Raw genomic sequence first — 21,923 nt, 5'->3', positions numbered from 1 at the left:
CAAAAGACACTGTTAAACTCTAAAAATAACTCACAGTATGAGAGAAAATATTTTCTCAAAAAACATTTTTTAAATGTTTATTTTTGAGAGATTCTTAATAATGGAAAATAGGCAGTGAATTTATTTATAAACTAATGAATAAGTAAACATTTCTAAGTTTTAATTCATAACAATAAAGATTGCTGTAGACAGTGTAAACATAAGCCCTTTGAAGTCTTCAGTTTCTAAGTATGTAAAGGAGCTCTAAAGACTAGAAGTTTGAGAACTGCTGGCCTTCATATTCTTAAAATTTTCTTTTTCTTTCTTTTGGGTTGTGTTATTCTAATCCTTTAAGTGTGGAGATTACCCAAGGTTTAGTCTTTTGCAGTGTATTCTATGAACAAGTTGAAGGAAGAGTTCAGTCTACTACCATAACTTTTATCATCTTTTAGACAACTTTGAATATATATCCAACCCTGACCAATTTTCCAAGCATTCGTCCAATATCCATAATTTAGTGCTAGACATTTCTATTTAAGTATCTTCCTTTGTTCTCACATTGCAGCAAAAGTGAAACTGAGTCCTTCATCTTGTACTCCTATAGATCTTGTCTGCTTTTTTACCTGGATCTTTCTTAGTTACCTGAATTTCTCATACTGCTATCCATTTTATTTGCAATCTGTTTACTACTTTCCAGACTTCAGAATAGTGCCTTTGGAAATTTAATGTACATATGAATCACCTGGAGATTTTCTTGAAAATGCGGATTCAGACTCAAGCAGTCTGGAATTTTGCCTGAAATTATTTATTCTAATAAGCTTCCAGATGATGCTGATTCTGTTGGTCCTTGAAGCACATTTTGAGGAGCAAGGCCATAGAATAATTCCATTTATTCCATTGCAGTCTTTCATACAATGTCCATCGTGCTTTTTAAGTTATTTTGAGAGAAAGCATGCGCATGGGAGGGGTAGGGAGAAGGAGAATCCCAAGCAGCTTCTGTACTGTCTTTGCAGAGCCGGATTCAGGGCTCGATCTCATGAACCATAAGATCATGACCTGAGCCTACACCAGCTTAACTGACTGAGCCACCCAGGTGCCCCTAGAGTGTGTTTTAATTACTTAGATTTTAAAAATTAAGACCTTATTAAAGTTAATATTTATTTAGATTACACTTTCTCCTGTACTTTATTCTTTATTTCATACTTTCATCTGGGATCTTTTTTTAAAAATTTTTTTAATGTTTTATTTATTTTTGATACAGAGAGAGACAGCATGAGAGGGGGAGGGACAGAGAGAGGAGACACAGAACCGAAAGCAGGCTCCAGGCTCTGAGCCAGTTGTCAGCACAGAGCCTGACGCGGGGCTTGAACCCACAAACGTGAGATCTGACCTGAGCCGAAGCCGGACACTTAACCAACTGAGCCACCCAGGCGCCCCTCATTTTTCTTTGAGCATTTCTTTTGGTGTGGTTCTGCTGTTGATAATTTTTGCCAGTAACTGCTTATCTTCTAAAGTGAAGATAAATGCTTATATTTTCATAAGCACACACATACAGTGTATTGAATTACAGATCGACAGTTTCTGTTGCTTCTCTCATGAAGTCATTTTTATTCTTGTTTAAATTGTTTCTACTATGGAGTCAACCTTCGGTTTTGCTTCTTTACTTTTAATTGGTTTTCTTTCCTGTTTTTTAAATGTTTATTTTTGAGAGAGAGGGAACGAGTGAGGGAGGAGCAGAGAAAGGAGACAGGATCAGAAGCAGACTCTGTGCTGAGAGTGCAGAGCATGATGTGGAGCTCAAACTCATGAACTGTGAGATCATGACCTAGGCCAAAATTAAATGCTTAACAAAGTGAGCCAACCAGGCACCCTCAGTTTTGCTTCTTTAAAGGTAATTTCATTTTTAATTTGTTGATTTAAAATTTTTTCTTTTTGTCTTAGGACTTAAGCAATTTTACTATGATGTGTCTCTATCAGTTATTGTAGTTGCTTGGAATTCATTCTTGAGTCTGCCTTGAGTTTTTAAAAATTAGAAGAATGTAGCCATTATTTCTTCAAATGTAGCTCCTTCCTCATGCTTCATCCCCTTTTGGGATTCTATTTACATAAATGCTACACTTTTTCATTATCTTGTTTTTCTTGGTCTCTTCTGTATTTTCTATCCTTTTGTCATTTGTGTCTCTGGAATAACTATGCTTTTGACTGAATCCCTTCTTTTAAATTTATTTTTCATTTTAGAGAGCACAAGTAGGGGAGAGAGGCAGAGAGAGAGAGTAAAAGAATCTTAAGTAGACTCCACGCTTAGTGTGGAGCCTGATATGGGGGTTGATCCCATGACCTGAGCTGAAATCAAGATTTGGATGGACGCTGTTTGACACTCAATAGACTGAGCTACTGAGGCAGCCCTCCTTTTTCTTTTTTAAAGATTTTTTAAAAGTAATCTCTGTATGCAAGGTGGAGCTCTGACTAGCAACCCTCAGATCAAAAGTCATATGTTCTATCGACTGAGCCAGCTGGGCACCCCCCCACCTTATCCTTTTATAAACTATATGTAATCTGATATTAAAAGACATCTAGTGAGATCTTAATATTTTTTTTTAGATCTTAATTTTAGTTACTATATATATATATATATATATATTTATTTATTTATTTTTTAGTTTATTTTGAGAGAGCACACACACTTGAGTGGTGGAGGGGCAGAGAGAGAGAGTGCAGGAGAGCAAGAATCCCAAACAGGTTCTGCACTGTTAGTGCAGAGTTAGAGGCAGGGTTCCAACCCATGAACCATGAGATCATGACCCTAGCTGAAACCAGGAGTTGGATGTTTAACTGATTGAGTCACCCAGGTGGCCTGAGTTAATACATATTTTAGGTGTTTTTTAAAATTATTTATTAATAAAAATTGTTTTTAATGTTTATTTTTGTGTGTGAGAGAGAGAGAGAGAGAGAGAGAGAGAGAGAGAGAGAGAGAGAAAGCAAGGGAGGGGCAGAGAGAGAGGGAAACATAGAATCTGAAGTGGACTCCGGGCTCTGAGCTGTCACTACAGAGCCTGATATTGGGCTTGAACCCACAAATTATAAGATCATGACCTGAGCAGGAATCTGACGCTCAACTGACTGAGCCACTCAGGTACCCCATAGTTGTTTGTCCTTAATTTTTTATTTTAACTAAAATATATTTTTTTTATTTTTTGGCTTAAAACAACACAAATTTATTGTTGCACAATTCTATAGGTCAGCAATCTAACATGGATCTCACTGAGCTAAATTAAGGTGTTGGGAAGGCTGTTTCCTTCTAGAGCCTCCAGGAGAGAATCTGTTTCCTTGTCTTTTCTAGCTTCTAGAGGCTGCCTGCATTCCTTGGTAACCCAGCAATAGCATTGCTAGGAATTTACCCAAGGGATACAGGAGTGCTAATGCATAGGGCACATGTACCTCAATGTTTTAGCAGCACTTTCAACAACAGCCAAATTATGGAAAGAGTCTAAATGTTAACTGATGAAAAGATAAAGAAGATAAAGAAGGGCACATGTACCTCAATGTTATAGCAGCACTTTTTTTTTTTTAATTTTTTTAAAATGTTTTATTTTATTTTTGGTACAGAGACAGACAGAGCATGAGAGGGGGAAGGGCAGAGAGAGAAAGAGACACAGAACCGGAAGCAGGCTCCAGGCTCTGAGCTAGCTGTCAGCACAGAGCCTGACGCAGGGCTCGAACCCACGAACGTGAGATCTGATCTGAGCCAAAGCCGGAGGCTTAACCAACTGAGCCACCCAGGCGCCCCTAGCAGCACTTTCAACAACAGCCAAATTATGGAAAGAGTCTAAATGTTAACTGATGAAAAGATAAAGAAGATATGATTTATATATACAACAGAATACTACTTGGCAATGAGAAAGAATGAAATCTGGCCATTTTAGCAACATAGATGGAACTGGAGGGTACTATACTAAGTGAAGGAAGTCAGAGAAACATGCCATATATTTTCACTCATTTGTGAATCTTGAATAGAAACTTAACAGAAGACCATAGGGGAGGGGAGAGGGGAAAAATTACAAACAGGAAGGGAGGCAAATCATAAACTTTTTTTTTTGAGCCTGACGTGGGGCTCAAACCCACGAACATGAGATCTGACCTGAGCCGAAGTCAGAGGCTTAACCGACTGAGCCACCCATGCGCCCCAAGAAACTCTTAAATACAGAGAGCAATCTGAGGGTTGATGGTGGGTTGGGGAGAAGGGAAAATGGGTGATGGGCATTGAGGAGGGCACTTCTTGGGATGAGCAGTTACATGGAAACCAATGTGACAATAAGTTATATTTAAAAAAATCAAAGAACCCATATCCTGCTGGGGTCAGAGAAAAAGATGGGAAAACAGAAGCAGGGTCAGAGACGTGCTACACTACTGGATTTGAAGACAAGAGAGGAGCCACTAACCAAGGAATATTTGCTTTTTAATGTTTATTTTGAGAGAGAGAATGCATGCAGGGGAGGGGCAGAGAGAGTGATAGAGAATCCTAAGCAGCCTCCATGTTGTTAAAGTGGAGCCCGATGTGGGGGTTGATCTCATGAACTATGAGATTGTAACATGAGCTGAAACCAAGAGTTGGACGCTTAATGGACTGGACCACCCAGGCACCCTGTTCATTTTAGTTTTGATTCACATTCTCTGATTTGTGATGTTGAGCATCTTTCACTTATCTGTTGGTGATTTGTAGGGCTTTGGAAGAATATCTATGCAAGTCCTTTGTGTATTTTATTTTATTTATTTATTTATTTATTTTTTAACAATTGTTTTTAACATTTATTTTATTTATTTATTTTTTAAATTTTATTTATTTTTGAGAGAGGGAGACACAGAGTGTGAGCAGGGGAGGGTCAGAGAAAGAGAGAGACACAGAATCAGAAACAGGCTCCATGTTGTGAGCTGTCAGCACAGAGCCTGATGTGGGGCTTGAACCCACGAACCATGAGATCATGACCTGAGCTAAAGTCGGCCGCTTAACCAACTGAGCCACTCAGGCGCCCCTCCTTTGTGTATTTTAAATTTAAATTTATTATTTTTTTAGACAGAGACAGAGCATTAGTGGGGGAGGGGCAGAGAGAGGGGAAGGCACAGAATCCAAAAGTAGGCTCCGGGCTCTGAGCTGTCAGCACAGAGCCTGAAACAGGGCTTGAACCCACAATCTGTGAGATCATGACCTGAGCTGAAGTCAGATGCTTTATAGGTTATTTTGGCTGTGCAGGTGTGCTTAGTTTGATGTAATTCTACTTGTTTATTTCTTTCGTTTGTGCTTTTGTTGAAGTCCTGTCCAAAAAATCATTGACAAGATCAATGTCAAGGAGCTTTTTTCTGTGCTCTTGGTTTCAGGTTTTACTTTGAAGGCTTTAATCCATTTGGAGTTAATTCTTGTGTGTGGTGTAAGATAAAGGTCCAATTGTGATCTTTTGCCTGTGGATATCAAGTTTTCCCACCATCATATACTGAGTATCCTTGTCTCCTTGTCAAATATTAGTTGACCATATATGCATGGGTTTACTTCTGGCTTTTCTGTTTTGTTCCTTTGATCTGTGTGATTCCTAAATGAGGTGTCTCTTAGAACAGTTGAGTGCCCACAAACCAGCGCTTATCAGTTGAAAGTTGGTGATGCAGGTGGTGACAGGAATTTGTCTAAGGAAGAACAAAGGAGATAGACGTTTATTAACTACACCACATGGGAGTGGAGGGCAAGATAGCAGAGGAGAGGCTGTCTGCCCAGAGGCAGTGGGTGGGAGCTATTTGAAGGAGGAGGATGAGGAGGTATGGCTAGGACTATGGAATTCTCTCCTTTTGGTAAGTGTGTGCCTAGTTGCAGTAGCCCATTGGTCAGTTAGGGCCTATGGATATTTAAAGTGGATCACTTAATGTGCCTGTCTGTATTCAGCCAGGTGGTGGCTGTGGGCCCTTTGTATATTCTATAGCTCAACCCTGTTTGCCTGAATGCCGCCTCTACAGTTTATGTCTCTTTTTATGCCAGCATCATACTGTTTTGTTATTGGAGCTTTAGAGTATACTTTGGAATCCAGAAATGTATACCTCCAGTTTTGTTTTGAGAATTGCTTTGACTGTTAGGGATCTGTTGTGGTTTTACTTGAATTTTATAGTTTTCTATTTCTTTAAACAAAAACCATGGGAATTTGAAGGATTGCATTGAAACTACAGATGGCTTTGGGTAGTATGAACATTTTTAATTAAAAAAAAATTTTTTTTAATGTTTTATTTATTTTTGATACAGAGATAGACAGAGCATGAGAGGGGGAGGGGCAGAGAGAGAAGGAGACACAGAATCTGAAGCAGGCTCCAGGCTTTGAGCTAGCTGTCAGCACAGAGCCCGACGCGGGGCTCGAACCCACGAACATGAGATCTGACCTGAGCCGAAGTCAGAGGCTTAGCCGACTGAGCCACCCAGGCGCCCCTTTAATTTTTTTTTTAATGTTTTATTTTTATTTTTGATACAGAGAGAGATAGAGTATGAGAGGGGGAGGGACAGAGAGAGAAGGAGACACAGAACCGGAAGCAGGCTCCAGGCTTTGAGCTAGCTGTCAGCACAGAGCCTGACGCGAGGCTTGAACCCACGAATGTGAGATCTGACCTGAGCTGAAGTCGGAGGCTTAACCGACTGAGCCACCCAGGCGCCCCAGTATGAACATTTTTATAACAGTCTTCTGATCCATGAATATCTCCAGTTTCCTTCATCATTGTCTTACTGTTTCCAGTGTACAGATCTTGCCCATTCTTGGTTAAATTTATTCCTAAGAATTTTAATGTTTTTGATGCTATTGTAAATGGGATTGTTTTCTCAGTTTGTTGTTAGTGTGTAGAAATATAATTGATTTCTGTATGTTGATAATATGTCTTGCAACTTTACTGAATTTATTCTGAGAGTTCTTTTGGTGGAATGTTTAGGATTTCCATATAAAAGATCATATCTGCAAAAAGTCAGTTTTACTACTTCCTTTCCAATCTGGATGCGTTTCATTTATTTTTCATACCTGATTGCTCAGGGTAGGACTTCTAGTACAATATCGAAAAAGACTGGTAGGAGTGGGCACCCTGTTTTGTTCTTTATCTTAGAGGGAAAGCTTTTAACTGTTAACCACTAAGTGTGATGTTAAGTGTGGCCTTGTCATGTATAGCTGTTTTGGATTCACACCTCCGCTGTGTGTTTGTGGAAGGCTTCCTAACACTAACAGGCAATTCTCAGACACCAGTACGGTATCCAAATATTCACCTCAGTTCTGACACTATCATGAGATAATATCAGATTCTCTAGGTAAAGGGCTTAGTCCCACAAGACTGTTTGTTGTCCACTTCAGATGCCACTTGCAACCCCTGGTCATTTACTTCTTATCTATTGGTTTTAAACCAAAAGTTCCCATGACTGCTTCATTGGTTTCAATTAATTAGCTAGGATAGCTCAGAATTCAGAAAACCTATTAACTCACTAGATTACCAATATTAAAGGATATGAATCAACAGCCAGATGAAGAGAGGCATAGAGTGAGGTCTCAAACAAAGGATCTTCTGCCCTCGTGGAGCTTAGGCCCATACCAAGGTGGTGTGTGTAAGCGTTCTGGTTCCCCAACCAGGAAGCTCTCTGAACCATGCCCTCTCTTGGGTTTTTATGGAGATTTCATTACATGGGCACGCTTCCTTAACCACTGGCCATTGGTGATTAATTCCATCTCTAGCCTCTTTCCTTTCCCTGGAAATCAGAAGCATAGGACTGGAAGTTCCAATACTTTATTCATGGTTACTTCCCCTGGAAAATAACCCCCATAATTCACCTTCATTATTATAAACCCAGTTGTGTTGGGTTGGAAAAGGACTTGTTAATGAATAACAAGACACCTGCTTTAATGGTATGGCTTCGAAGTATTTTCAGAAACTGAGGACAAGAGACCAAATACTACAGGGGTACCTGGGTGGCTCAGTCAGTTAAGCATCTGACTCTTGATCTTGGACTAAGGTCGTGGTCTCATGGTTCTTGAGATCGAACCCCACGTCTTGCTTTGTGCTCTGCTTGGGATTCTTTCTCCCATTCTCTCTGCCACACATCTGTGCATGCACACTTGTGCTGTCAAAAGACCAAAAAAAAAAAAAAAAAGACCAAATACTATAGTAAAAGATGCTCCCATTGCTTTGGAAAAGCTCGGGAAATTTCAAGGGTTTTGGGAGCTCTGAGCCAGCATCTGTGGATGAAGACTAAATATATTTGAGAAAGATAGTTTGGTCCTCTGAGTATATATTTCTTAAAAATTATAGTGTTGCAGTGGCCTTTGTTATGATGAGATATATTTCTTCTGTACCTAATTTGTTGAGTTTCTTTCATGATGGTAAGTTTTGTCAAATGCTTTTTTTTTTCATCTTTTGAGATCCTAAGGTTTTTATCTTTTGTTGTGTCAATGTTATGTGTGGTATTTATTGATTTGTGTATATGCTGAGCCATCGTAGCATCCCAGAGATGAATCCTACTTGATCATGGTGTATGATCCTTTTAATGATGCTGAACTTTGTTTGCTAGTATTTTGTTGAAAAAGTTTGCATCATTAGGTTATTGGACTGTATTTTCCTTCTCTTATATCTTTTTTTTATGTTTGTTTATTTTGAGAGAGAGAGAGCATGAGAGGGAGTGGGAGAGAGACAGGGAGAGAGAGGGCGAGGGAGAGAGAGAGAGAGGGAGAGGGAGAGAGAATCCCAAGCAAGTTCTGTGCTGTCAGAGTGGAGCTCAGTGTAGGGCTTGAACCCACAAACCATGAGATCATGACCTGACCCAAAACCAAGAGTCAGATGCTTAACTGGCTGAGCCACCCAGGTGCCCCCTCTTGCAGTACCTTTATCTGGCTTTGGTATAAGGGTAAATTTGGGGAGTGTTTTCTATTAAATTTTTTAAATTTAAGAGTTTGAGAAGTTTGATGTCAATTATTCTTTAAATATTTGGTAGAATTGACCAGTGAAAGCATCTGGTGCTTGAGATTTTTTGTAGGGAAGTTTTTGGATCACTGATTCAATCCACTTACTTGTTATTTGAAAAAAAATTTTTTAATGTTTATTTTTGAGAGAGAGAGAGAGAGACAGAGTGTGAGCGAGGAAGGGGCAGAGAGCAAGGGAGACACAGAATCCAAAGCAGGCTCTAGGCTCTGAGCTGTCATCACAGAGCCCATCCTGGAGATTGAGCTCATGAACCAAGAGATCATGACCTAAGCCGACATCAGCCATCCAGGTGCCCCCTCTTAACTCATTATTAATCTTTTAAGATTTATTTTTTATTTCTTCATGATTCATTTTTGGTAGGTTGTTTGTTCCTAGAATTTATCCATTTTTCAAGATTGAACAATTTGTTGACTTATAATTATTCATAGTAGTCTCTTATTTTCTGTGTTTGATACCAGTTATAGTAGCTTAGTTGTCTGTCTCTTCCATTTTTGATTTGACTTTATTTTTTTAGTCTAGTTAAGATTGTCTATTTTTTAAATCTGAAAAAAAAACAGTTCTTAGTGCTATTTATCATTTCTGATATTTTTCTAGTCTTTATTTCATTTATTTCTGATTCATCTTTGTTATTTCCTTCTGCTAACTTTGGGTTTAGTTTGTTCTTTGTTTAGTTTCTTTAGGTGTACAGTTAGGTTGTTTGAAATTCTTCTTCTTCTTCTTCTTCTTCTTCTTCTTTTTTTAAATGTGTATTTTGAGAGAGAGAGCACACCCGAGACTAATGGAGGGGCAGAGACGGGGAGAGAATCCTAAGCAGGCTCCGTGCTATCAGCGTGGAGCCCTGATGCAGGGCTCAATACCACGAGCTGTGAGATCATGACCTGAGCTGAAACTGAAAGTCAATTGCTTGCTTAACTGACTCATCCACCCAAGCACCCTTTTCTTTTTCTTAATGTAGTAATTCTTACTGTAAGTTTTCCTCTTAGGACCTGTTTTGCTGCATATAAGTTTTGGTGAGTTGTATTTCCATTTTTGTTTGAAGATATTTATTTTTTTATAATTTTTTAATGTTTATTTATTTTTGAGAGACTGCGAGAGACAGAGTGTGAGCAGGAGAGGAGCAGAGACACAGAATCGGAAGCAGGCTCCAGGCTCTGAGCTGTCAGAGCACAGAGCCTGATGCGGGGCTGAAACCTATGAAACACGAAATCATGACCTGAGCTGACTTTGTCTCAGGTCATGATCTAATGGTTTGTGAGTTTGAGTCCCACATCACGCTCTTTGCTGACAACTCGGAGCCTGGAGCCTGTTTCTGATTCTGTGTCTCCCTCTCCCTCTCTCTCTCTCTCTCTCTCTCTCTCTCTCTCTCTCTCTCTCTCTGCCCCTCCCCCACTCATGCTGTCACTCTCTCTCTCTCTCACACGTAAATAAACTTAAAAAAATTTTAAAATATTTATTTATTTTTGAAAGAGAGAGAGACTGCACAAGCCGGGAAAGAGCATTTAGGGAGACAGAGGATCTGAAGCAAACTCTGTACTGACAGTACTGAACCTAAGGTAGTGCTTGAACCCATGAACCATGAGATCATGACCTGAGCCAAAGTCAGACACTCAGCCCACTAAGCCACCCCGGTGCCCCTAAAGATATTTTTTTTTTCCTTTTGATGTCTTTGATTCATTAGTTGTTCATAAGTGTGTTGTTTAATATCTACATGTCTGTGAGTTTTCTAGCTTTCCCCCTTTTACTGATTTCTTTCTTCTTTTTTTTTTTTTAATGTTTGTTTTTGAGAGAAAGAGAAAAACAGAATGAGTTGGGGAGGGGCAGAGAGAGAGAGAGGGAGACCCAGAGTCAGAAGCAGGCTCCAGGTTCTGAGCTATCAGCACAGAGCCCAAAGTGGGGCCTGAACCTGTGAACTGAGCCATCCAGGCACCCCCTCCTCTTAACTGATTTCTATTTTATATTACTGTGGTTGGAAAGGATACTTTCTATGATGTCAGTCTTAAATTCATAGGACTTGTTTTGTGACATGTGATCTGTCCTAGAGAACAGGACTCTGTTCTTGAGAATATTTTGCTGCTCTTGGATGGAATGTTCTGTATATGTCTCTTTGGTCCATATATCCTAAAGTATAATTCAAGTGTTTCCTTATTGATTTTCTGTCTGATCTATTTATTGCTGAAAATGGGATATTTAAGTCCCTAATATTACTGTATTGCTATTTTTTTCTTTAGATCTGTTAGTATTGGCTTAATTGATGTATATTTAGGTGCTTGAAATTAACATGAAACATCATAATGGTTCATTTTAAGCTGATAACTCTCAGCTCTACACTTTTAGTCCCACCTTCCAATTTTTTTTGATGCTAGCATTTTTATCTTTTTATATCATCCATTAACAAATTATAGCTATTGTTGCTTTTAATAGTTTGTCCTTCCTGCTTCTTGCTAGAATTAAGTGATTGACATAGTACCATGTTATAGTAACATTATTCTGAATTGGACTATACACTTGACAAGTGGCTTTTATATTTTCGTGTTTTTATGTAGTAGTATCCTTTCATTTCAGCCTGGAGAATTTTTATTTTTTAACGTTTATTTTTGAGGGAGAGAGAGAGACAGACAGACAGACAGACATAGAGCACAACTGGGGGAGGGGCAGAAAGAGAGGCAGACACAGATTCTGAAGAAGGCTCCAGCTTCTGAGCTGTCAGCACCGGGCCCAGTGCAGGACTCAAACTCAGGAACTGCAAGATTGTGACCTGAGCTGAAGTCATATGCTTAACCCACCAAGCTACCCAGGCATTCCTTCACTGCTGTTTCTTTAAATAAACTATTTTACCCCCTCCCTCTCCTCTTCTGGGACTTCTCCAAAAATACATAGATTGTTTCTTTTAATTGTATCCTATAATTCCCATAGGCTTTCTTCCTTTCCTTAAAAAAATTTTTTTTAATGTTTCTTTATTTTCAAGAGACAGAGCGTGAGCAGTGGAGGGCACAGAGAGAGGGAGGCACAGAATCTGAAGCAGGCTCCAGGCTCTGAGCTGTCAGTACAGAGCCTGATGTAGGGTTCAAACCTACGAACTGACAGTTTATGAACTGAGCTGAAGTCGTATGCTTATCCAACTGAGCCACCCAAATGCCCCTCTTCATTTCTTTTGAATGTATCATTTCAGAATGACCTGCCCTTCTACTTAACAGATTCTTTCAAGTCTGCTGTTGCTTTTATTGCATTTTTATTTCATTCATTGTATTCTTCAGTTCCACAATCAGTTTGGTTCTTTTTTAATAATTTCTATGTCTTTTGTAAGACTTCTCACTTTTGGGGGCACCTGGGTTCTATGGGTTAAGTGTCTGGCTCTTGATTGCAGCTCAGGCCATGATCTCATAGTTTGTGGGATTGAGCCCCACGGCGGGCTTTACACTAACAGTGCATCTTTCTGTGTTTCCTTAAAACAGCTCTTTTGAATTCTTTATCAGACAGATTGCAGATCTGTATTTCTTTGGGGTCGATTAAACTGGAAAATTATTGTTTATTTGGTGGTTTAATGTTTTCTTGTTTCCTGTTCCTTGAATTTTAGAGTTGCTTTTTGGCATTTGACAAGATGTCACCAACAGTTTTTATTGACTAGCTTCAGGAGAGACATACCTTCTCTTAGTCTTGCTAGAGATTCTCAAGTTTTTTCAGACTTTGCTGTGGATATGCCTTTTCCTCATTTCTTATTTTCTCTCAGAGGGAATTTTTAAGTTTAATTGCCTTTTCTCTTTAAGAGTCTCATGTTTTGTCTTCCTCCCTGTTTTTGTATTATTTTTGCTTCCCTTCCCTTATGTTCATCTGTTTTGTATCTTAAAGTCCTCATATGAGTGAAGTCACATAATTTGTCTTTCTCTGACTAATTTCGCTTAGCATAATACCCTCTAGTTCCATCCATATAGTTGCAGATGGCAAGATTTCATTCTTTTTGATTGCCGAGTAGTACTCCATTTTATATGTATACCACATCATCTTTATCTATTTATCCATCGATGGACATTTTGGCTCTTTCTACACTTTGTGTATGCCTTCTCTTGGTCATGCAAAGCTAAGTTGAGTATGACTACCTCTTGATTGCTTTCTTTAGGGCAGTGCTGAATTCTCAGGTTTGTGTGCTTTCTCCCAGTTCAGAAGAGCCAGGATCCCTTTTTGTATGTTTACTAGCCATCTGTAGATGTTTGTGCTACGTCCTTAGGGGAGAACACAGGGAGCTAGCCACAGGGTGAAAGTGTGTGTGTAGGGGTGAGGTATGTGGAGAGTTAGGGCTGCCCATTTACCAGTTGACAGCATCCTCAGACAAGGCAACTTGTAGGTGGGCTTCCTGATGAAGTCTGTATTGCAGTTAGTAGGATCCATATCCTATTTTATGTTGTCTGAGAGAGTCCTGCTGTTCTTCTAGCCACTCCCCTCTTCCCTAGTAACGTAGTGAATGTCAGTATTCTGGGTGGGGTAAGACTGAAAGTGGGTCTCTTTGGCGGTGTCCTGCACAACTGGGGAAACTGGGTGCTCACTTACCTCCTCTCACTTTCCCCACGGGAGAAATCGCAGATTAAGAACATGTCTCCTGGCAGTATGCCCTGGGGACTATAGGGAAAGAATGTACCAGGTATAGTGAAACTTTCTTTTTTTACCCTTTTCAGTGTGTTCAATCTTGGATTTGATTTGTTTTGTTTTTGTTTTTTGGTTCCAGTGCTATGCTGGAACTTCTCCTCTGGACTCCCAGACTTACACAAAGCCACTGTTGTCCATAGGTGATTGTCAAAAATCAGTGTTCTTTGAGGAAGATTGTAGAGCTGGTTTGCTGTTTTGATGCCATCACTCTTGGCTGACATGCTTTATGCCACCCATACTTAGATTTGTCTTTTGTATAGTTATATTAAAGTAGAAGTAAATTTTATGTACTATTTCTTTTTGGCATTTTTTTCACTTAGCATATGGTTTAAACTATTCTTGTTTGTTTAGTGTATCAGTAATCTGTTGATTTTTATTGCTGAATAGAATTCCTTATAGAGATCTCTTTTTCTACATATATAAATTGATCAACTCTAGAACACTCCATTTGTTTCTAGTTTGAGGCTCTCTGAATAATTTGTTGCCTTGTTGATTTTACTTTTTGTGTTTTGTTGGGTTACCTGCCTGTACTAAGTCTATAGATTTTAGTTACTCTATAGTTTGCATGCACTGATGTCTCTCTCTCTCTCTCTCTCTCTCTTTTAATATGTAATTTTTAGATTTGTTTTCTTTTTTTTAATTTTACTTATTTTGTGGGAAAGAGACTACAGGAGGGGCAGAGAGAGAGAGGGAGAGAGAGAATTCTAAGTAGGTTACTACGTATTTTTGGTGCAGAGCTCAATGCATGACTTGATCTCACGGACCTGAGCCTACATCCAAAGTTGGACGCCTGACTAAGCCGGCCATGTGTCCCAGTCAGTGGCTTCTTTTACACTGCAGTTTGGGGCACCTGGGTGGCTTAGTCAGTTGAGTGTCCTACTCCAGCTCAGGTCATGATCTCTCAGTTTGTGGGTTCGAGCCCCGTGTCAGGCTCTGTGCTAACAGCTCAGAGCCTGGAGTCTGCTTTGGATTCTGTGTCTCTGTCTCTCTCTCTGCCCCTCCTCAACTCATGCTCTGTCTCTCTCTCTCTCTCAGAAATATATAAACATGAAAAAAATTAAAAAATAAACAGCAGTTTGTTTCCTTGTCTTTTTAAAAAATTAATAATGTAAATGTATTGTAAACTTATTGTAAAATAATTAAGTTTAATTGTAAACAGATACAATTTAGTATCACAACCATTTTTTAAAATAAATTTTATTTTAAATGTTTAGTTTTGAGAGAGAGAGAGCATGAGCAGGGGATAGCAGAGAGAGCGAGAGAGAGGGAGACAGAGGATCCAAAGCAGGCTCTGTGATGACAGAAAAGTGCCCAGTGTGAAACTCGAACTCATGAGATCATGATCTGAGCTGAAGTCTGATGCTTAACCCACTGAACCCCCTAGGTACCTTCCCCATCACAACCATTTTTAAGTGTATGGTTCAGTAGTGTTAAGAATATTCCCATTGTTGTGCAGCACATCTCTAGAACTCTTTCATGTTGAAAACTGAAACTCTAGACCCATTAAATAACTCATTTCCCTGACAGCCATCATTTCTACTTTGTTTCAATGAATTTTCCTACTCAAGATATCTCATTTAAGCAGAATCCTAACCATACAGTATTGGTCTTCTTGCAACTGCCTTACTTAGCATAATATCCTCAAAGTTCATTCATGTTGCAGCATGTGATTTCCTTCCTTTTTAAAGCTGAGTAATATTCTTTTGTATATGTACACATATTTTGTTTATTCCTCTGTTGGACATTTGAGTTGCTTCTGCTTCTTGCCTATTGTGAACTGCTTTGAAGACAGGTGTACGAGTATCTCTTTGAGATTCAGCTTTCAATTCTTTTTTTTTTTTTTTAAATATTTTGAGAGAGAGAGAGAGATTTTTAGTGCATGCTTGAGTATGAGCAGGGGAGGGTCAGAGAGAGGGGGAGAGAAAGAATTGCAACCATTCCCTTCACTGTCAGCACAGAGTTAGATGTGGGACTTGATGTCACAAACCGTGAGATCCTGACGTGAGCCAAAACCAAGATTTGGATGCTTAACTGACTTGAGCCACCTACGTGTCCCTCAATTTTTTATTTTTATTTTTATTTTATTTTAAATTTTAACATTTATTTTTGAGAGAGATATAGAGTGTGAGTGGGGGAGGGGCAGAGAGAGAGGGAGACATGGAATCCAAAGCAGGCTCCAGGCTCTGACCTGTCAGCACAGAGCCCGATGCAGGGCTCGAACCCAGGAACTGTGAGATCATGACCTGAGCCAAAGTCTTATGCTTAACCAACTGAGCCACCCAGGCGCCCTGCCCCTCAACTTTTTAAAATGTATATACTTAGAACTGGGATTGTTGGATCATAAGTAATGGTGTGTTTAACTTTTTTAAAAGTTACCTTTTAACCCAGTGTGGGGCTCAAACTCTGGACTATGAAGAGTTGTAAGCTCTCTACCTACCAACAGAGGTAGCCAGGCACCCGCTGTGTGGTTTTTTGTTTTGTTTTGTTTTGTTTGAGTAACTACTGTTCTATTTTTCATAACAGTTGTAGCAGTTGTATCATTTTACGTTACTGGTAACAGCACAGTGGTTTCAGTACCTCCTTGCCCATACTTGTTATTATTTTTTTCTTAATAGTAGCCAACCTAATTGGTAATGAAGTGATATCTCATTGTGGTTTTGATTTGTGTACTCAGTGTTGAGATCACAGAGCGTCGATTCTTCCAGGTTCTTTCTTTTTCAAGATTGTTTAGGTTATCTGGGGTTGCAGAGAACCCTCCTTTCTGAGAGCTCTCCACCCCTTCTCCTGTTTTCTGTCTATATTGCTTCTGTTCATGGGGTTGGAGGGTTGCTACTGAAATCTACAAAGGAAGAGTTTGTTTTCAATAGTTGCCTTCTCTCTTTCTCTAATATATTTTATTCTGTAATGGATTTGTTGTCAAGAACTTCTCCCTGATAGATGGCAGTATGTTTGTCTTACTGGTTACCAAGTGTTGTTAGCTTGTTACACTTTTGTTTGGCATATACTTCTGTCTTATGCCTTTTCCTTCTCTTCCTGGTCAGAAGAATGGTTTTTTACCCATCTTGGTCCAGCTAGTACTACTAGAGAATATTCCATCCTCCTGCTTGGACTCCCAGAATTTCTGGAGCTGAGTAGGGGAGGAGTACCATAAGGCTCAACATTGAGTATATATTTTGATCTAGAACAAGGTATTCTCTTTTTAGACAAAAATAAAGCTCATACACAATTAGAGGAATAATATTAATAAAATGTAACATTCTTATTGGTTCTTAGAGGATTCCCCCCATCGTATTAATGTTTTTACAGTGATCCATACAAACTCTGATATGATTGAAAGAGAAGACCCTGGGGTGTTAGTGGTGTGGGGGGAAAAATAGAAGATCCTATTAGTACATGAAGAAACTGCAACAAAGCTGACAGTCTTAAGAAATGCCTTCTTAGGGGTGCCTGGGTGACTTGATTGAGCCTCTGACTTCAGGTCAGGTCATGATCTCACTGGTGGTGGTGTTTGTTAGATCCTCACATTGGGCTCTGAGCTGACAGCTCGGAGCCTGCTTCAGATTCTCTGTCTTCCTTTTTCTTTCTCTCTAGGCCCCTCCCCTGCTCGTGCTCGCTCTTGTGCTTTCTCAAAAATAAACAAACAACAACAAAAAAATGCCTTCTAGTTCTGCATATAATGATTGGTTTATTGCCTCCATGGACACCTATGTTTTCTAGTTTGTAAAGCTAGGTGGACAAGGTGAAATAGGTGCAAAGTCATTAAGACAAGATTCATGAGAATGGTTATGTTCAATTTTTAATTTTGGGGGGGAATGCCCTCAGGCCTCTTCTGATCAAAAGATGAGGCATTAAAGGTGCAGAAAAGTGATTTGACATTGGTTTGGTGCAAATGCCAATGGAGATTTAACTGTGCTAGTATTTTTAAAAATTTAAATCAGACATGTTACTTATTTTTATCAGTGGTCTGGCCATAAAGTTTCATAGATTTTTTTAAAAAATATTTTTAAATTTATTTTTGAGAGACAGAGACAGCGCAAACAGCGGAGGGTCAGAGAGAGAGAGAGGGAGACACAGAATCGGAAGCAGGCTCCAGGCTCTGAGCTAGCTAGCTGTCAGCACAGAACTTGATGCGGGGCTCGAACCCACAAACTGTGAGATCATGACCTGGGCTGAAGCCGGATACTCAACCAGCTGAGCCACCCAGACACCCCAAGTTTCATAGATTTTGAATAGTTTACTCCTAACTTTGTTTTGTTGTTAGCCTTCTTCTTCTTACTATTTTTTAAGAATTTATTTTTAAGTCTCTGTAGCCAGTTTGGGGTTCGAAATCCTGACCCCAAGACAAGAGTCACATGTTCTACAAACTGACCCAGCCAGGCACTCCAGCCTCATTATTCCTTAAGGCAAGATTTTGCATCACATGAGTCTTCTCATGAATGCTTATGTCACATAGTAGGAAATGCCTGTACAGAGACATAACGTGTTTTCGACACAATACTCATGGCTTTCAGCTGCATGGTTCTCCAGGCCAGATCTTTCTGGTTCAGCATCTTCAGAGAGAAAACATAATTTTTTGGAGAGTGTGTGGTGGTGGTGGTGTGTGTGTATGTGTGTATGTATGTATGTATGTATGAAGGGGGAAGTGAGGGATGTCTAACCTCTTCTTAATAAGATTTTAATATCTTTGAGACCAACCTGTATTACTGCTATCAGAGGTATTCCATACTTCCAATTCGTGAGTTTTTCTGAGGTTTCATGGGGAAAAATTAGCCTGCTTCTCTTCCTCAGTATCTGGCTGATGTGTATGTATTTATTCCATAATTGTACATGAGTCCATAACCACAGTTGTGTGTGTATTAAAAGTTAATAGTATCCTACTGTATCCTTTTACAACTTTTTCATTAATCATTTTGAATTTGAATATGAGACACTTTGTTGCATAGAGATTCAATTTATTAATCTAAGTACCCCTTTATTTAAAAAATATATATTTTTTAATGTTTGATTTTGAGAAAGAGAAAGAGAATGAGTGGGGGAGGGACAGATGAGAGAGGGAGACACAGAATCTGAAGCAGGCTCCAGGCTCTGAGCTGTCAGTACAGAGCCCCGTGCAGGGCTTGAACCTATGAGCCATGGGATCATGACCCAAGCTGAAGTCATGCCCAGCTGACTGAGCTGCCCAGGCACCCATAGCCCTTTACTTTCTAATAGATAGTACTTTTCATTTTACCCATTTCAGTTTGGGTTCTTCTATTAATCAACTAAAACTGTCTTATTTGTTATTTTTATTTATTTATTTTTTAATGTTTATTTTTGAGAAAGAGAGACAGACTGTGAGAGGATGAGGGGCAGAGAGAGAGGGAGACACAGAATCCAAGGCAGGCTCCAGGCTCTGAGCTGTCAGCACAGAGCCCGATGCAGAACTCAATCCTTTGCATGGACTGCGAGATATGACCTGAGCTAAAGTTAGCCACCCAGGGGCCCCCTATAGGCTTTTTTTTTTTTTAAGTCTCCCTTCCTCCAGTTAAAAATTTGACTTGCAGTATATTTTTTGCAAACTGCCCAAGAATGAGGGATACATATGGTTGATATTTAAACTTTAATGTCAGTTCTGAAATAGGTATAGTATAGATGTTGTTTATAAGAAATACCTTCTGGGGGTACTTGTCTGGCTCCGTTGGTAGAGTATGGAACTCTTGATCTGGATGTTGTGAGCTTGAGCCCCACATTGGGGATAGAGATTACTTACAAAATAAAACTACAGGGGCACCTGGGTGGCTCAGTCACTTGGTTTAGTGTCCAACTCTTGGTTTTGGCTCAGATCATGATCTCATAATTCATGAGTTCGAGCCCCAGGTTGAGCTCTGCACTGATGGTGTGGGAGCCTACGTGGGCTCCTCTCTCGCTCTCATTTCCCCTCTCTCTGCCCCTCCACCACTTGTTCATTCTTTCTCTTTCTCTCTCTCTCAAATTAAAAAAAAAACCTTAAAAATAAATTTTAAGAAAAAAATTAAGTTCTAGATAATAGACCCTTATTTCTTTTTTGTTTTTATATATTTTTAAAGATTTTTAGTTATTTATTTTATAAAGTTTATTTATATGGGGGGAGGGGCAGAGAGAGAGAGGGAGAATTTCAAGCAGGCTCCTATGTCAGCACAGAGACTATTATGTGGCTTGATCCCACTAACAGATCATGACTGGAGTCAAAGTGAAGAGTTGGATGCTCGACCAACTGAGCCACTGAAGTACCCTGAAGATTTTTAATTTTATTTATTTATTTATATTTTTATGTTCATTTTTGGGAGAGAGAGCGCAAACAGGAGAGGGGCAGAGAGAGAGAGGGAGACACATTCTGAAGGAGGCTCCAGTCTCCAAGCTGTTGCACAGCCTGATGTGGGGCTTGAGCCCACAAACTGTGAGATCGCGACCTGAGCCAAAGTCAGACGCTTAACTGACTGAGTCACCCAGGCACCCCTTGGGGATTCTCTTTAAACATGAACTTCTTGGGTGGCTGGAAGGCTCTGTCATTTGAGTTACTCACTCTTGATTTTGGCTCAAGTCATGATCTCAAGGTTTTTGAGTTTGAGCCTCATGTTGGGCTCCTCCTTGATGACAGTGTAGAGTCTGCTTGCGAGTCTCCCTCCCCCACTCCCTCCGTTTCTCCCTCTCTTCCCCTGCGCCCACCCACCCCCCACCATCTCTGTCCCTCCTGTTTGCACATACTCTCCAAAAATAAATGTAAAGAAACAAACAAACATAAATTTCTTTACATACACTGCATTCATTTCTTTTTCTTTTTTTAATTTCTCAACTCTTAACACCGTTTTTCATTCCAAATCACTTTCTAAGAGAATCTCTTCCTGACTTCCCCATTCTGCTTATTCTTTGATACAAAGTATACTACTTGGTTTCTTCCTAGCATTTATCACAATAGGTGTGAATAGTTTCATTTATTCACCTCTTTTTGTCCTTACTCTTCCTCACTAGACTAAGTTCCATGATGTGGGGAATGTTATCATTTCACTTACTGTCTGATACTTACTACTGAGCATATACAGTGCTCAAAAATATTAACTGAATGAATATATGACTTTAGATACAGTGAAGACTTAAATGCCAAGGGTGATGTTACCTGTTGGACCTTGTCTAGAATGGAGTTGGCAAACCGTGGCCCAGTGTACCACATTCTTGCCAGCCTCATGTTTTTATAACATGGCCAGTGCTCATTTGTTTACACATAGTCTATGGCTCCTTTCAAGACACTGTGACAGAGCCTCTTAGTTGTGAAAGAGACTGTATGGCCTGCAATGTCTAAAATATTTACTTTCTTGCCCATTAAAGAAAAGTTTGCTGACTTCAATCTTGTACAGTTAAACATCTTATACTAGAAGACTTATTTGGACCATTAGGCAAAGTGTAGTTTTGGAAAACATTTTTCCCTTCTGGATTTAACTTTAGATTCCTTTTGTAGTCGTATATATTGTATATGAAATGCCAGTATGTCATTCAAGGTCCAGTTGGGATTTAAGGGGGACTTTATTAAAGAGAAGTACTTACACAAATGTAAGAGTTTAAAAAATGAGTGGAACCAGGACAACCAGAGATGATGAGGAGAAGGACGATGACAGTGATGAAGATGATGACAATGACAACCGCTATGATAATTGAGGAAGCAGCCAATCTTCTCTGAAGCCCGAGAAGCAAAGGAAGACGGTTGCCAGGATCTAAGAATCACTTAGAATCACATAGAGGTGGGCCCTGTGAAGGAAGCTCAGATTTAAAATTAAAAGCTGGTGCTTCGGATGGTGCTTCGCTACTTCTTGTACCTCTGAGAAGAGAACCATGAGATTGATTCTTGGACGCTGCCCCTTGGAATCAGTGCTGCTTCTGAGTGGTGCTTTCCTATACAGAAAGCTAACATTTCCTGGTCTCCTCCTGCCTTCTAGTCTTTTAGTGCCAATGAGGCAGTAGAGGAAGATCTTAACAGGAAGCCAGCTGGAAATGAAAAATAGACCTTGCAGAGTTCCAGCCCCAGCATCACAAAGCATAGAACAGAAGGTGGATTTGAAGTAGAGAGACAACATTAGAATAACTGGCAAACTGTCTTCTCCCTCACTCCTTCAACACATCTGTTAAAAAATATCTGAAATATTTGCATTTGTAAATCTAGGGTTTTTTGGTTTTTTTAATTATTATTTTTTTTTACTTTATAAAGTTTCATATTTTTTTAACATATGCAATTATTTTCCATCCTTTACAATACAGTAGTTGCAATGACACTCCAAACAGAAAAGCAAAGTAAAAAATCAATACACCAACTTCTGTTTCAT

Source organism: Suricata suricatta, chromosome 4 (genome assembly GCF_006229205.1).
Source record: "Suricata suricatta isolate VVHF042 chromosome 4, meerkat_22Aug2017_6uvM2_HiC, whole genome shotgun sequence".
NCBI lineage: Eukaryota > Metazoa > Chordata > Mammalia > Carnivora > Herpestidae > Suricata > Suricata suricatta.
The sequence above is the reverse complement of the archived record's forward strand: the minus strand, read 5'-3'. Positions refer to the sequence as shown.